At 38.9% G+C, this 18,239-nt stretch overlaps 1 pseudogene; it reads right to left on the reverse strand.

Moving 5' to 3' along the window:
• Window positions 1-611: 611 nt before the first annotated feature.
• LOC140507677 (ubiquitin-conjugating enzyme E2 C pseudogene) overlaps window positions 612-18,239 on the reverse strand; it is a 34,108-nt pseudogene continuing 16,480 nt past the window's right edge.

Genomic DNA, 18,239 nt, shown 5'->3' on the forward strand with positions numbered 1-18,239 from the left:
CTCCTTGAAAGCAGGCACTCTCCTTTATCTTCCTTTGTATCTCTAGTCCCAGACACAATGCCTGACATAGAAGCACTTATTGAATGTTTATTGATCGATTGGTACTGAAGATGCAGAGATGAGAAAAGGCAAACTTGAAGAGTTTTCAGTCTATGGGGGAGATAGTTAACTATAAATGGACTCAATTAAAGTTGTGGGGTTTTCTGTTAAATTATTTGATAAATGGGTTATCTCTCCATGTCCAGCCTCAACAAAATTTCCTTAGAATCAGGTCCCCATTCAATGGAGAAATCAGAATCCCTCTCTCAAAGTCCCCTACTTCTGTAAAAAAAAAAAAAAAACTAAGGGGAATGTCTAAGCCAGAGGCTTACATGCTCTAGACAAGAAGCGGCACTATTAAATTTCTTTAAAAAACAAACAACAAAACTTTATTTATTTATGCATTAATATTGAAGCTGGACTTGAACATAAAGAAAAAGAAAAGGAAAACAGTCTATGATACAGAGTGCTGTACAGGAAAAGAGGAAGAAGACAGGCTATGAGGAAGGGACAAAGACAAACACAGCTACACATACACACAAGATGAAGGAAAGCAGGCTGGACAGCCAGGGTCAGGACTCTTGGCTAGTCACCTGCTTCATCTAGGTTTCCAACAGGTGATTTTAAAGTCTGTGGGATTTGTCCAAAGTTCAGTAGCATGTGTGTTCAATGGGCTGTCAATGTTGGATTCTCTCAGCAGGCTCTGGATAGATAGATAGCAGGATAGTCCTGACATCATACAGAGCTGACCACTTGGATGTCCAAACAGATATTGCCTTGGGTGTCCACATTAGGATGGTAACAAGATGTGACAAATTTCACAGTGGGAGCATTATATGGGTAGCCTCTGAGGAATTTCAGGGAAAGCTTGTACCGTTAGGTTTTCATATACTGTTCCAGGGGCCCCATAGATGGTCCCAACCTGCTTGAAGAGGTTGTCTCACTCTGGAAAGGCAGAAATTCCTTTGTCTCCCAACATCATTACGGTCATCAGTTCCTGCTGTAACCTCTTGTCCACAGACCCAAGGGCTGCCCCTGCTCTGGACTAGGCCTCTTTATACACAGCAGCACTGGCGGCAGCCAGGTTGCTATTCTGCAAGGCTATGGGAGACCAGAGATTATAGAAAGAGAAACCCCCAGGAGGCAACTGCCACTACTCAGTTTTTTGACTCTATTGCTGCTTTTCCTTAACTTTGCAGGACCAAAGTCACAAAGCATTTAGTATGAGAGGTGCCAGAAAAGTCAAACATTGCCACACCATTGTCATCACCTTAGAAAGCTAACTACCATATCTGTTCTGCATCAGAATTTACAGAGCCCTTTCCTCATACCAGCCCTGGGAGGTAGACTGTACAAATACTACTTACCCCATTTTATAAAATCCTTGTATGCAGCCCTAATTGTAAATGATAAGTCATAGAGGTTCATCATAAAGGAGACCAGATATCTGCACAGCCCACTGGGGCAGAATCACAGAATGCCAGATGTGGAAGCGAGCTAAGAGGACTTTTAGACAAACCTATACTACACAAAGATACTATGGTATGGTGAAAATATTTGGGTTCAAATCCCAATTCTGCTCCTTGCTACCTATGTGACTTTGAACATCTTTTAATCTCTTTAAGCTTCAGTTTTCTGAGGAGGTTGGATTAGATGACCTCAGAGACCCCTCACCCTTCTAGCTCTACACTCTGAATGAGATATACCTCTCCAACACTTGTGACAAACAGATGGCCACCTAGCCTTAGCAGGAAGATCTCTGGGGATCTACTCCCTCCCAAGTCAGCCCATTTCTCTTTGGGGGTATTCTAATTGTGTTCATGTGGTTTTTTTCCGCTTACTTCAACCCTCAAGTTACCTTTTTATGGCATCTATCCAATCCTCCCAGTTTTCCCCCTTCACCTCACCCTTCTTCAAGGGTGCACTGGAGCTGATTATTAAAATTTCCATGTAAGCGTTTATGCCTAGGAAATCAGCAAACACTACAAATCAGGGCTTGATTTATTATTTTATTGATTTCTAGACTTAAGAAAGTGATAGAGAAATATTAATAATTCAGATTAAATTTAAAAATGTGTCATGCACACATTTTTTTTTTCAGAGAGTCAGTTATTAAACATTAACTGGCGCACCACTGGCCCTCTTCCACCTTCAAATGCTTGACTGCAGCAAACATGCCCCAACATAGTCTATTTCTTTTCTGGAATAAACATCTCTAGTTCCTTAAACTGATCCTCCTCCCACAGTATATTCTCATTTATTTTAACATCCTAGTTTCCCTCCACTGGATTCATTCTAGTTTGTCATCATCCTTCCTAAAATCATCCTTCTCCAGGCTGACTCACCTCCTGTGAACATTCTCTTCCATGCCTTCCCCCTCAAAGCTTATTCTACCCCAAGACACATTGTCCCATCAGAAGTACCCTCTGCCCCTGAGATCTTTCCCTCTGATTGACTGGCTCCTCCCAGAGCCTCCAAATGTATGAAAGAGACCTCATACAACCATGCTGCTGCTGACTCCTCTCCACAGGGCTTTCTCTGCCATGCTATTTTATGGGTACCTTCACACCTTCCCCTTTTCAGATCTCTCCTAAGAGTTATCTTCCCCCCATTCCAATGTTATGAAGACAGGGACTATCAGTTTCTATTTGCATGCCCAAACTTAGCCCAGTGCCTGGCACATAGTTAATAATATGCTTAATAAATGCTCATTGACTAAAATGCAAAATTTAATATGATACTCCAGATGTCAGTGAGCCAGACCAGAGTGTGGTGGAACTATCAACTCTGTCATTCTGGGTGCTCTGCTTTTTGTAATGATGACCAAAGATAATTGCCTTAACTTTTTTCAGATACCACATCACACTTGTCATTCAGTTGTTCAGTCAGGTCCAACTCAGGGATTTTCTTGGCAAAGATATTGGAATGGCTCACCATTTCCTTCTCCAATGCATCCCCATTTTACAGATCAGCAACTGCAGCAAATAGGGCTTAAGTGATTTGCCCAGGGTCACATAGCTAGTAAATATCTGAGGTCAGATTGGAACTCATATCTTCCTGATTCCAAGATTGGTTCTCTATCCACTGAACCACCTAGCTGCCCCACCATATCACACTATGGATAACTATTGGGCTGGCAGTCTACTCAAACTCTAATATTACGTCCCCACAGAGTATTGTTCAGCCCCAGCTCCCTCAGTGATAGACCTAAAATCACAGTACAAATGAAGGGATTCAGGAGAATTAGGAGGTTCTGATAGTCCTTCACTTCAGAATCAAGGAATACATTTGAACCCTGACAGTAAAGGAGCATGCCTACAGTGACCCAACAACCCTGACTGCAGATTCAATATTTGCATCAGTGACATCCCAGCTTGGCCTGGCAAAAAGTGGCAGTGGGGTCCCTGGACCAGGTGCATGCCATTGTTGGTACGCCTTTAGAACCAGCCTCCATGTTGGAAGCTGCAATCATGACTCCAGGTTTGCAGGAAGAGACACAAACATGGTTTGCACCATACGGATGCTACCAAGGTCCTTTCTGCTGACAGGGGAAGATTTGGCCCGTCAGATGGTGAACATGTTGCTGGGCATGTCACCCAGCCAAGGCTGTTCAGTCTAGAAGGAGAGGTAATTGCTGGCAGCTCCATAACTCTGAACTCCCTCTGTGTTCTGCAGAGGAACTGGCATTGATGTCAGCTTCAAAGACAGCTGTACATTCACCATTTGGGAACAAAGGTGCTAAGAAGTGACAGATATCAAAGCATGGAGGAGAGGCAGATAAAAAGGAAAGGGACGGGGGCAGAAAGAGAGACAGCCTTTGAAGACAGTAGGATAGAAAACATTTATTTTCATGAGGGAGGCTAAGGAATCTTGTCCTCTATTTGTAAAATGTATATTCCCGCTCCTCCTTGGAGCTAATCTAGTTTAAAGAAGGACAGGAAACTGAGACATATGGTAAAAGTGAAGTAAGAAATAGACTAGAATGAAACTGAGCAACGTCCAGAGCAATGTCCAATGTCAAGAAATTGGCCTCTGATGGGTCAGCATGTAAACAGTAGGAGATCGACCAATCAGCAAGCACTTATTAAACACTTACTATGTATCAGGCACTGTGCTGGGTACTGAAGATACAAAGATAGGAGACAGAAATGAGTGAATATGCATCAGGAATAGTATGAGTGTGATCTCCTCTAAGGCAGGGTCAGCCTTATAGTATAGGTTTCTTGAAGACAAAAGTCATGTTTTTTACTTTTATGTAAGTGGGAATAGGAAAATACTCTTTTCTTCCACTCTCTTCACTGGGAGTAATCATAGATGAAGTCTTAACATATTAAGGTCTCCCCCACACTGGTGGTGACGGGGTCTTGCAGATAGTGTCATAGAATTGTACAATGTTGGAGTCAGAAGGCACCATCTAGTCTGATCCCCTCTGTATAACAGAGGAGGAAACTGAGTCTAAGAGTGAAACGACTTGCCCAGGGTCACAAGCTAGAGGCAGATTGAGAATTAGAAACTTGGCTTCCTGGCTGCCAGTCCAAATGAGTGAAGACTGTAGAGGGTGAATGAAAGGGAAATTAGAAGAGACTCTACTATAAAATAGTAGGGGTTACTACAGAGTTAGAGGTGTTATGGACCTCAAATGTAATCTACTTCAATCTTCTAATTTTACACAAGAGGAAATTGAGACCCAGAGATATTATAGGATTTGCCTGTTGTGACTCAGGTTATATACAGCAAAGCCAGTACTTGAATTCAGATACTCTGACATAAAATCTAAGGCTCTTTCTACCACAAAATTCTACTATTCTCTGGACCCAAATTTCTTTTCCAATGGTCTGCCTCACTGATTGAACTTCTAGAATTAGACCCAAAAGCCATTCTTTTAGGTCAAAACATACAACATCCTTTGATGAAACACAAATATCCCTCAGAGACAGAGAGAGAGAACACATTAAGCTACCATCTGTCATCCATACCCAAAGAAACTTTACCACAGTCTTTTCAAGAAGACATATTAATAAAGCGAGTCTATATTGGATTGGGAATGGAAGTGGAGAAGGAGAATGCATTTAAATGGGCAAATTGGAGTAGAGACATAGAGATCTTTATGAAAGAGGAAAGTATGGAAAGTCAATCCAAAGCCATCTGAGAATGAGATACAAGAAGACAGAAAATATGAAAACAGAGGGGCTTAGATTAGAGGGAACGAGGGACAGCAGAAGCTGAAATAGAACAGGATATGGGCCATAATGACCTATTTATTGTCACTAACTTCATAAGATAAGAATTTGGGATTCTTCTTCCACTGAGGTAGCACGATTTTCCCTTTTCCCTCCTAAACTGGAACCTCCTTGAAGGCAAGAATTATATGTGGTCTTTGGAATACAGTTTAGAAAAAATCTAATCAATACTATCCTTTATGGGATACTAGACAGAGGAGGGCAAAGGACCAAAAGACCCATTAGCCTTCGTCCTGATTTGGGATCCATTTAGACAGTAATGATTAGGATTCTCTCACTCTTCCTACCTTCCTCCATGGATTTCTGATGACACTAGAACAAGTAAGTATCTTGCTTTATTCTTCTTTATGTAGCATTCTAAAGTCCGTTGCCTCAGTAGATTGAAGAAAGGCTATTTTTATAATTTAAGAGAAGTGTTAAGCTGCAAACTCACCTTCCATAGATTCCCTGAAGGCATCCTTGGTACTACTCTAGTAGCCAACAATAATCTGTAGGGAATACTGTGTAATGGCAGGGAATAATAGGTACTACATCCTGCCCCTCCAAATATTTTAGTCCCCTCTGCTAGGTTTTTTATATGTATTATGTATGCCTTTTATCTCATGTAGCTTAGAAACTATGAGTATTTAGTATGGAGACATGTCTTTAAAATGTGGTTAACTTTTTATGGATCAATGCTGAGTATAAATAGTTGTAGGTAAATTTTGACTGTGATAATAATCTAGTTGAATACTTCAGGATATTTTGTGGTATTTATCTGTAGTATGGGGATTTGTCATCTGTTAGTCCATGATGACTAATGAGTTTTAGTTGTATAATTCTAGCCACCATATTTTTTACAATCTGTTGTGATATGCTACATAGTTCCTGTTGTTTTCTCACATAATCTACGTTAATCACCAAATCTGGGCTCCTATAATTTCTGCGAGCACTAATCTGGTCCTGTATTGCCATCTTAAATGCCTCTATCTCTACAAAGTAATCTGAAAGCATATCACTGATTGCTCTCCACCAAGCCACAACCTTGAATCATCCATCACGCTGTCTGCTGACTTTGTTCCTATCCGTGGGCTGCTTAGTGAAGGTGGAGAAAATCATATGGCCATTCTGATTGGGTCTACTACAAATTTATGTTACATATCTTCAACTACTGTACTTCCCTCATCAATTCACTATCCCATTTTTCATAGTGGTTCTTCTAAATCTTTTCATCTTTCCTCAAACTTCCCATGGTCCACCCTTCCCCTACCCTCTCAGATAAGAACTTCATCTCATATTTTACAGAAAAAAAGGAGGCCATTTACATGAATTGCCTCTTCTTCCCTCTTTCTCATCTGTATTGACAAAGCATTTTTGCTTATTGTTAATGTAAATTTTTTTAACTTAATTTGAGGATCTTTCTCATCCATCAATAGGTCCATGTAACCTGCTTAAATTAATGGAAGCCTAAGTCACATGTGGTGGGAGGAGCTTGCTGAACCTGTGGAACAGGAAGAGTAGAGCTAGAACAGAGCTGAAGGGAAATTAGTGAGAGAGCAATCAGAACTGAACAATGCAGGCAAGCAGGCAGCTGGCTAAGGGTGAATGAGAGAGCTTGTTTGTGATTTTGTTTAAGAGAGCCTGCTTGTGATTTGTTTAAGGGAGCTGGTTTGTGGGAAGCCTAGCAGGGGTAAGGCTTGGGGATGGTGCATTGTTATTGTGTATAGATTTTTGTTACTATGATGGATTTGGCTTTCTGGTGTCTGAATAAATGTTTTGGCTCTCTTCCATATGGAGAGTCTGTTGTATTTCTCAATTCAGAATTGTGCCAGGATATTTGTGGCCACCATGGAATATCGCTGTGAATATCATATTGGCGCTACATCTTCTCCTATCATTCATATGACTTTGGCTGCAATCTCTTGCTTCATCCCTATCTCATGTGAAGAGGTGGCCTTACCAAGGTTAACCCTGAGCCAGCAATCCCCTTCCATTCCATCTTCTTCAACAGATTGTTCCCATTCTTATTCCCATTCTATCACTTACATTCCATCTCTCCCTTTCTATTGACGCATTCCCTACAAACATGCCCATGTCTCCTCTATCCTAAAAAAATTCCCACTTGATCCTTCCGTTCTTGCTAACTATCATCTTATTTGTCTTCTGCTCTTTGTAGGTGAACTCCTCTTAAAGACCATCTATAATAGGTGCTTCCATTTTTTCTCACCTCACTCTCTTCTTAACCCCTCACAATCTGTCTTCTGATTGCCTCCTTCTGCTGAAAATGCTCTCTCCAAAGTTACCAATGTTCTCTTAATTGCCAGACCCAGTGGCCTTTTCTCAAACCTCATTTTCCTTGGCCTCTCTGTAGACTTTGACACTGTTAATCATCTCTTCTTTTTGATACTCTCCTACACTCTCCTCTCTAGATTTTCAGACAAGACTCTCTCCTGGTTCTCCTACCAATCTGATTGCCTCTTCTCAATCACCTGTGCTGGATCCTCATCCAGATCATGCCCTCTAGCCATAGGTGTCCCACAAGGAGTTCTGTTCTGAGCCCTTTTCTCTTCTCCCTCTATATAACTTCATTTGGAGATCTTATCAGCTCCCATGGTTTTTATTTCCAACTCTATGCTGATGATTCACAAATCTATCCATTCTGTCCTAACCTCTCTGCTGAATTCTAACTTTACATCTTTAGCTACCTTTCAGATATCTTGAACTGCATGTCCAGTAGATACCTTAAACTTATCATTTCCAAAATCAAACTCTTTCTTTCTCTCTAAATCTTCCCCCAGTTCCTACCTTCTCTAATGCTATTGAGGTTAGTTCCATCTTCCCACTTCCTCAGACTCATATTCTAAGAGTTATCCTAGATTCCTCACAATCTCTCAATTCCCCTTTCCCCCCACCACAGTCAAGCTGTCATCAAGGTCTGCCAATCTGACTTTTGCACCATCTGAAACACACCATTTTCTCTTTTCTGACACTGCCACCACTCTAATACAGATCCTCATCACCTCATAACTAGAGTATAGCAATAGTTTACTGGTGGGTCTGCCTGCCTCAAGTCTTTCCCTACTCCATTCTGTCCTCCATTTAGCCACAAAAGTGATTTTCTAAAAATGAAGAATCATTTCTCTCTCTCTCACTCTCTCTCTCTCTCTTTCACACACACGCAGACACACACACACACACACTCCACTTTTTCAATGAATTCTAGTCTCTTCATGTTGCTCCAAGGAGCAAAGACAAAATGGTCTGTTTAGCAATCAAAGTCCTGTGAAGATATTTTAGCCCCTTCCCATCGGTCCCATCTTCTTACACCTTACTCCCTGCTAAGTACTCTTTGATCCAGTGACATTGGACTCCTGGCTGTTCCTCAAATAAGACACTCCAACTCTGAGCTTGGAGTATTTTCTCTGGTTATACCTCATGGCTACAATGGTCTCCCTCCTCATCTGTGCCTCTGGCTTCCTTTAAGTCCCAACTAAAATCTCATTTTCTACAGGAAGCCTTTCCCAATCCCTTTTAATTCTAGTGTCTTCTCCTTTTAAAGTATTTTTTTATCCTACCTAATGCTTGTTTGTACATATTTGTTTGCTTGTCTTCTCCTAGATTATAAGCTCCTTGAGGGCAGGAACTGTCTTGGGAGGGTGAGGGGTGGTTTTATTTTGTTTTGTTGTATAACTGGTACTTCCACACATAGTTGGGGCTTGATAAATATTTATTGACTGACCATCTAATGGCTCAATCATTTGTCCAGTACTGTTATTGTTATTGTTGTTTTAAATGGGCATAATGTTGATTGAGTCCATTTAGAAGTCATTCATGAGAGACCCTTTGATTCCATTCTTGGATCTCAGTCATTTCGTAGATTTCAAACTCTTTTAATTATCTTTGATGAGAAAGTGACATCTTGTTCCAAAAATATTTCTGTAGGCTTCTGACCCATTTCCCAGATAGTTTAAGAATATATTTTTAATCTTTCTTTTCCTTTCCAACAAGCAAGTCTCAATATTTCATAACTCCTTTAGGATAATAAGCCCCATGTTTCTTAATATTCTATGGGTTTTTGTTAGGATACTTTTCAAATTTATTATGATCTATTTTATTATACCAAAGATATATTGTGTGGCATAGATATTAATTGCTTTTAGAGTATTCTTCCAACTCATCTTTGATTTCAAAATGCCACTAAGCCCCTTAAAGTTCTTTTCTGATATCAGTCTTTTCTTTGATATCTTTATGGTTGATAGGTCTTCCCACTGTTCCAACACTACCATGCCTAGAAATTTCTCCTTCCTCATCTCCATCTCCTGGCATCTTTCAAGTCTGAGCTAAAATCCTACCTTCTTTAAGAAGCCTTTCACCATCTCCTTTAATTCTGATGGCTTCCTTACTGATTATTTCAAATCAATATTATTCTGTATTAACTTATTTGCACATCATTTTGTGTGTGTGTGTGTGTGTGTGTGTGTTCTCCATTAGACAATGAGTTTCTTCAGAGCAAGGACTTTTCTTTGTAACCTCAGTACTTATCACAGCACTTGGCACATAGTAAGTTCTTAATAAACATTTACTGATTAACAATCTCTGTGTGTGTTAAGAATTTTACCTTGTTCAAATCTAAATAACATTTCTATATCCCTGAAGAAAAAAAATTCATGAAATGAAAGAGCTGTTTAGTATATCTCTTTCAGGGGAACCACAGAACTTGATGTCATCAATGTACATCAAATGATTAATAAGATAATTTGGCTCAACTTCCTCTTTAATTTGGAAGGAATAGTTTTATTTAGGAGAAATTATTTATGAGAAAGCGACAGGGTAGGGTCTATATTATTAATAATTTTAATACCTCCCATTTCTAAAGTCAAGATTTTCAAATTCCTTCCCTCACAACAACTCTATGAAACAAATAGTATAAGAGTAATGCCCCAATTTTAGAAATGAGATACTATGAGTCAGAAAGATCACATCATCAAATATCTAGTCAGTGTCCAAGCAAGGACTTTAATCCAACATCCTTTCTGTTTTACATACCCCTTCAAACCATCTCAATATCCTTCAGTGTGAAGCAGGATTGTGATCATTAAGAGAATCAAATATGTGACTTGCCCAAGGTTATACAGCCCTGAAGGCTAGAACTTGAATTTGAGTATTCTAATCCCAAGTCTAGCACTCCTTTGATTCTAATGCTCTTTTCAGTTGTTGATCTTTTTTTTCTCTAAATCTCTGGAATATACAATAAAGGGAACTGGGAAGGGTAGCCACCTCTACTTCCCTTGGGGCTTTGAAAAATGCCCATAGTGAACCATGTATCTGAGCCTGGGCAAGTAGACAAATCTTCCCTTCCAAGTCCCTCTAAAATTCTATGAGTCTAGCAGAGTGCTTGGAGCATGGGAGATGCTTAATACATATTTCGGTGTTTTGTCTAGACTCATTAGGGAGGGAAACTCTCTCTATCAATGTAGATCTGCAAATGCATTACAATTTATAGACATCAAGAATTGGTAATAGAATGACTGGCACTCATTAAACACTTATGATCTATGCTTGTTGACTGACTGACAGATCTCAAGTGGCACTTTGGTGCTTTGAGAATCTGAGTCCTTTCATTGTCACCAACTACCTGTTTGACTTTAGACAAATCAGTTTGTTTCCCTGGGCTTTAGTTTCATAATCCTTCAAAAGGGATAATAATTATCACTCTGCTTATTTTCCAAGGATGTTGCAAGGATCAAATGTGAAGGGGAAAGCTTTTAAGTTCCTTTCTAACTCTATAATTCTAGGAGCCTAGCAGATGGCTCTGCATTCAGTAGGAACTAATAAATATTTGTTAAATTGAACTGACTTGAATTACAATGAACTGAAATGATTTTATGAAGTGACATATAAGGAATAATGTTGAAAAGGTGGCACAGTGAATAGAACACTGAGTTTTGAGTTAGAAAGATGTGAACTCAAATTTAGCCACAGTCACTAGCTTTTGACCCTAGGTAAGTCATGCAACTTCTCTGGCTCAGTTTCCTCATCTGTAAAATGGAACATTTGGACTTGATGTCCTCTTAGACTCCTTCTAACTCTAAAATCTATGATCCTAAGAGCATAGATCACTTGTGTAATGGAAATAATACTGGAAGAGGAAGTTGAGAAAGGCGTCAAAATGTGTAGGTTCAAATCTTTATTGTCTCTATCACCTTAGGCAATTTCTCATCCATAAAGTGAGGGAGTTGAGTAAAATGACCTTTAATGTCCAGGTCTCTCGGAAATTCTATGAGCCTTCCTGAGTGTCTACAGCACAGGAATTACTTAATAAATGTTAAGGTGTTGCTTTTTTTTTTTCCAGATCTATAATATTATTAAGATAGGGAATTCTCTCTACCAATGTAGAATTGTATATGCTTCCCAATCTATAATTTAGAAAGTTGATTGGGGGTACTGAAAGCTTCAGTGATTTGTCCAGAATCACAAAGCCAGTTTGTGTGAGAGATAAAACTGGAACCCCAGTCATCCTGACTACAGGCTGGCTCTCTACCCATTAAACCATTCTGCCTCTCAACAATAAATGTTTATTGAACTGAAATAAAATAAAATTGTGAGGTAATATATATGAAAAGAATAGGTATAGGTACAGGGGAGGAAACAAACAAACACAGCCTAGATTTAGTGTGAAAGGCCTTAGTTTCAAACCCTGGCTCTGCTACCTGCTAGATTTATGACCTTGGACAAGTTATTTCCTTTCCTTGACCTCAATATTTTTCAGTCTGTTTTATTTTGTCTGATTGTTTTGAGTTGTTCTTATTTTAAGACCTGGCCTGTAATAGTGAGGAATGTCACCCAACAAATGCACATTGTTAACTATTTTCTCATTTGTAGACTAGAAGTGTTGCCTGGGTCACTAAGAGGTTAAGGGACTTGCCCAGGCTCACCAAGTCCATATTTATCAGAGACCAATCTTCCACAGAGTTCTACTCTTTACCCACTATGCCATCCTGCCTCAAATCCATCTGTAAAATGATGGAGTTGGATTAAATTACTCTTGATTCAATGAAATCCCAAGGCAAGTCTCTAACCCTATGCCTTCCTGTTTGAATTCCAATGAAACTGTGGCAAAACAATTTTTCGTTATCATCATTTTCATTAGGATTCTGTAAAATTGGGCTGAGGTTGTAGAACTGGTCTTTACTGGGGCAGGGAAAAGGACATATCATCATAGATGTAGAACTAGAAGGATCCTTAGAGGTCTTTGAGTTGAATTCTGTCATTTTATAGATAAACTGAGATTCAGAGAAATTGAGACTTGCTTAAGGTCACATGGCTTAGTAAAATTCCTGAGGCAGAATTCAAACCCCTGTCTTCCTGACTTCAGGGCCAACATTCTATTCGTTAAATTACTTCCCCTATGTGAGCATTAAGTTCAACTACAAAGCGAAAATGGTTTAAATTCAGTCTTTGTGAAGGGCCTTGCAGCTGGGGTGTGAGACAGTGGAAAAGCTTACTCAGGAAAATTGTGCAATCTTCTTCCCAGGAGAATTAGAGTGAAGGTTAGATCATAATGTGAGTTAGGGTGTGACTGTCTGGAGGAAAGGGGAGAAAAGGGGATGACATTCTGAGGTCCCTGTCAGTGCTGAAGATTGTGTGAAAGAAAAATATGTCATGGTGGTGGGTGGGCCAGAGGTACCACCTTTCTGTCATGTCATATGGTCTGTGACTCTGCCTTTCACAAAGAGATCTGTTGTCAAAACTTTCTTCCCCCTCATTCTTGAATATACCCTCAAGAATTCTCTGCCCTTGTGAGCAATAATGCAAGATTTGCCATTATCTTATAGAGGAAATGACACTGGGCCAAGAATTAACTGACTTTACCTATGGTCCCAGTTCTGAAAATTACTATGGACTTTGGGCAAGTCACCTGCCCTTCTTTGGCCCCAGTTTACTTATGTACAAAATGAAGGGATTGTCCTAGATTATCCTTCAGATCCCTGTCAGCTTCAACTTTCAGTGTTCCAAGGTCTCCTCTGGCTCTGACATTTTGCAGGTATGTTGGCGATGTTAATTAAGATTCTTTTCAAACTTTAGCCTTCTATGTTCTACATTCTGATATTCTCCAATGCGTTTGAAGGACTCTCCTAGCTGCAACATTTTATTTTCTGCATTTAAATAATATTGAAGAGCACTTCTAGGCTTTACCTTTTTATCTTTTACTCTTCCAACATTCTCTGTCCTAAAATTCCTTCCAGTTCCAACATTTCTATTCAATTCAAATTTAGGAAGCACTTGATAAACACTTACTACGTGCACAGCACTATGCAAGGAACTAGAGATGAAGGTTTAGATTTAGATTTAAGATTTAAATTTAAATCTAAATAGATTTAGGTTTAAATACCGAGTGCCTTCCCTCATGGAAGTTGAAATCCAGGGGGAAGATCTAAGACATATATAGATGTCTGTAATAGTCAATAAGCATTTATTAATTGCCTACTTTGTATCAGATGCTGTGCGAAGGGCTGAAGACACAAGGAAAAACAAAAAAAAAAAACAGTCCTTGTACTCAAGGAGCTCACAGTCTAATTGAGAAAAATGGATAAAGAATAATACTTGTTATTAGAGATATTAAAGGACCCGAAAGCTGGGTTCTAAGTTTTGTATTCTAATTTTCTGTGTACTAAAATCCCTCTCCTCTGATATTTGAAGGCCCCTTTCAGCTTTGATAATCTACATTCTAAGACTGCTTCCACCTCCAACAGTCCTATGATTATGAATTTTTCCCTAAACAATCATCATTGAAGATTTTTAATTTGGGGACAGGAGTGGAATCTTTCAAGTCTCACCAAGAAGGTGATCATTACTCTTTCTATCCATAAGGTCAAGAAAACTATAACCAGATGACCAAATCTAAGGACCATAAGCTTAAAATGGTTGTTTAACTTTTAAAATTATACTGATGATGATAAGACATCCCATTTAATAGCATCCGCCATCTTCCAGTCACTATGCTAAGCACTTTACAAATCCTATCTCACTTGATCCTCATCACAACTCTGGGAGGTAGATATTATTACTATGTTCACTTTACAGTTAAAGAAACTGAGACAAACAGAAGTTAAGTGACTTGACCAAGGACACGCAACTAGTGTCTGAGGGTCACATTTGAACTCAAGTCTTCCTCACTCAAGACCTAGCGTTCTATATACTACACTGCCTAACTGCCTCAATAAAGTTTTATTGCATTTCATTGGGTAAAAACCATGCCATACAAGGCTGGATTTCACCCTTAGGCCATGGTTTGTTAACTCCTAAAATAAAGCTTCTAATAAATATCCTCAGAAGAGACCTTGGGTCAGAAAGATCTTCATTCCTTGGATCCATTGCTGGAATGTAAAGTTATGATTTCTCTGTTAGTGGGTGTATTCAAGCGGGGACTTGTTGATCATTTATCAGGGATGATATATGACAGATTCATACTTCATTCAGGTTGGGACTGGACTTCCAACTCCAAAATTCTACAAATCTATTAATGTTTCTTGAAATCAAAGGCACATCATTTAGGTCTCCGGAAAATTAATCCATATTATCAGGAAGAGAAATAAACACTGAAGAAATGGCAACAGAGATGTTTATCTTAGAAAAGAGCAAAGATAGGGTAGACAAGCTCTTTAAATATTCAAAGGAAAAGTTAGTTATTAGACTCCCTATAACTCATCCCAGAGAGTGAGGAAAAGATACAAGGAGACAGATTTCTATTCAGCACAAGAAATAACTACCTTATAATCAGATATATCCAACAATGATGTGGTTTGCCTCAGTAATAATAGTTAACATTTATGTAGTTTTTAAAGATTTTCAAAATGTATTATTGCATTTAAACCTCACAATAACCCAGTGAAGTAGGTCCTAGCATCCTCATTCTACAGATGAGGAAACTGAGGAAGTATAAGTGACTTGCCTAAGTCACATAGCTAGTAAGTGTCTGAAGCAAAATTAAATCTCAAATCTTCCTGACTCCAAGTCTTGAATTCTATCTACTTGGTCACTGATCTACCCAAGTAGAAAGCAAGCTCCCATCCCTCAGAGGTAGTTAAGCAAAAAAATGGAAATCTAGGTGAGATTCTGAAGAGAGCATTCCTGCTTTATGATTCAGGTGCAGGAGTATATTAGATGACCTCTGGAATCCAATCTAACTCAGAAATTCTTTCATTTTGTGACTAGAAGTTCACACTACAAAATAGCACATCTTCAGAAAGCCATTGTTTTTTATTTGAAGTCCTTTCCCCTTTCATCACTTGTTCATGCGAAAGGTGGATTATGACAGGTTTCTGGCAAACTTCCAGATGTGACAACTTGGAAATTTCATGAATGAGGATGCCTTTGAGACTTTCCTAAGTCTTCATAATATATCAAGGAGAATTGCATTTCTTTATGTGACTAAACCACCTTCCCTTCCCTCCAGTTAGGACCTTTGATGGATGCATCTTTGATGTCTCTTTTCGATAAAGGGAAATATAAAGGTAATGAAAGCTGAGAAAAACAACAGCTTCCAAGCTCTATGCAGTGTAAGCAAAAAAAACCAAAAACCAAAAAACACTACAGTGTAAGGAAAATCTTAGAGGCCATTGGGGTAATTCTCCTTAATCTATAAAGGAGGAAACAGGCTCAGAGATGTCAAATTGCTCAAGGTCACACAGCTAGTTAGCAGTGTCAATGAGAGGCTAGCTTAATTAAATCAACCAAAGAAGTATTAAGTACTTAAAATGTGCCATTGATAAGTATTGGGGATACAAAGGAAGGTAAAACCCTGATCATCTGACTTTCAGTATATATGATGGAAATTATATTCTACTTGGAGTCAAAAAATATTAGAATCTCATCTTTCCAAATTATTGCTGAAGTGAGTTTTCTGTAGTTCCCCTTTCTAAAAAGCTTGTCTGGCTGACAGATATCAACTGATAATCACAAGAAAAAAAGCTGGCTGAACCTCAGTCCCTGATGTGACAGAAGAATCTAACCCTTCAAGAAACTAGAAGTGATGCTTAGTAGAATAGAAGTAAGGGGGAGAGGGAGAAATGTGCTAAGAAACATGCTATTTTCAGATTATCTATAAATCCAAACCTAGGTGCTGTTACTCTAAAGGCTAGATCCTGGCCCAGTGGCCAACAAAGTGGAAATACTACTAGAACATTTTTTTCCTAGTGATTATCAGTTGATATTTAGTCAGTCAGATAATTTAGCTTTTAGAAAGGGGAATTGACTAGAGTAGTATAGTGAAAAGAGTTGGTACAAATATCCCCCCAAAACAAGGGCACAAGTATAGGCAGAGTTCAGAAGAAAGTGGGCTAGAATCTTAGTCAAAGAGTATAGAACAGAGAATGTCAGAACCAAAGGGGATGTCAGAACGGGGAACTTAGAATGTTTAAACTAGAAGGGATCTTAGAGATCAGTTAAACACTGGGAAAAAAAATCTAGAAAGGATTTCATAAGACATCTCATCCAGCCTCTTCATTTTATTTTATAGATAAAGAAGGGAAAAGGGGCAGTGACCCATTCATCATCACACAGTTTGTTTGTAGCCAAGCCAAGTCTCCTACCTCTCAGTTCAGTACTCTTTCTGCTAGCCCACAATGCTGTGCATACTCTGTCTAATGAGGACATTTAAAATAACAATTATGTGGAGAACCAAAATGTCAGCACAGCATAATGTATTAATTTGCTTATCATAGTTCTATATTAACCATGGTACTGTATATGCCCATACTGCAAAAGTGCACATGTATTTAAATACATTACTTATTAAGGCTAAGATTCCTGGTGAGGACCATAAGGCTCAGCGAGGCTAGGTGACTTGTTTGCCCATTTTCTCACTGTTAGTATCACAGTTAGTTTTCAATCCAAAACCAGTGGTCTTTACATCATACTATTAGTTTGGGGAAAGTGACTTACTTCCAGATAGAATAGATGGTAGGGAAGGAAGAACCAGAAACCATTCATTCATTAATTCAAAAAATGTTTATTAAATGTCTACTATGTGCATTGCCCTGTCCTAGGTGCTAATAGAGATATAGTTTAAACAACAAATGATCTCTGCCCACATGGAGTTTATAATGTGGGATAGAGCTATATTCCAGCTCTAAATGGGGGACGCTACGATGTACAGTTAGAAGTCCTGCAGAATGCTTATTGATTGATTGAGCCAGTCTCTGCCACTTATACCTTGTGATCTTAGAAAAATCAGTTTCCTTCTCTGGAGTTCCAGTCAGCTTACACATGAGGTCCGCAGGGTCCTTTTCAACTCTAAGTAGAAAGAGCATTAGACAAGATATGGTCATGTAATTTCCTTGTTCACAAAAACTTCAGTAACTTCCTATTTCCTGCTAAGTAAAATTTAAATCTTTCTTCCAAGAATTCAAAGCCCTCCATAATTTGACACTGATATACCTTTCCAGAATTATCTCATAATGTCTGTCCCAACAGCCTCAGTATGTGGTCTCCCACCTCTGTGCCTTTGTCTATACTATTCCCTATGCCTTTCGTACCCTCTCTTTCCCTCTTCATTGGATGAATTTCTGCCCTTTCTTTCCTACTTATGCTTTAAAGCCCAACTCAGAAATTACATTTCCTCTATGAAGTTTTCCCTGACCACTAATGGTCTGGCCCCAGCAGCCAACATGGCACTTAGTTTTATAATTAGCTAAGGTATTTTTATATGCTATTGTGTACTATAGTTATGTGTGCTTATGTCTTTACTCTCATTAAACCATGACCTCCAAGAAGATCGAGATATCATGTTATCAAAATTTATATTAATCCTAACACCTAGCAGAGGAATCTGCTCAGTATAAGTAATTAATAAATGTTTATTGATTGAATGAATGACAAGAAAACCTGAGTTTCTTTCATAGGCTGAGTTCTCTTCTCTCAGTCTTTTCTAAAACTCAACCTGAGTTTTCACATCTGTAAAACAAACAAACAGCCTGCCTA

The sequence above is a fragment of the Notamacropus eugenii genome, chromosome 5 (genome assembly GCF_028372415.1).
Source record: "Notamacropus eugenii isolate mMacEug1 chromosome 5, mMacEug1.pri_v2, whole genome shotgun sequence".
Taxonomy (NCBI): Eukaryota; Metazoa; Chordata; class Mammalia; order Diprotodontia; family Macropodidae; genus Notamacropus; species Notamacropus eugenii.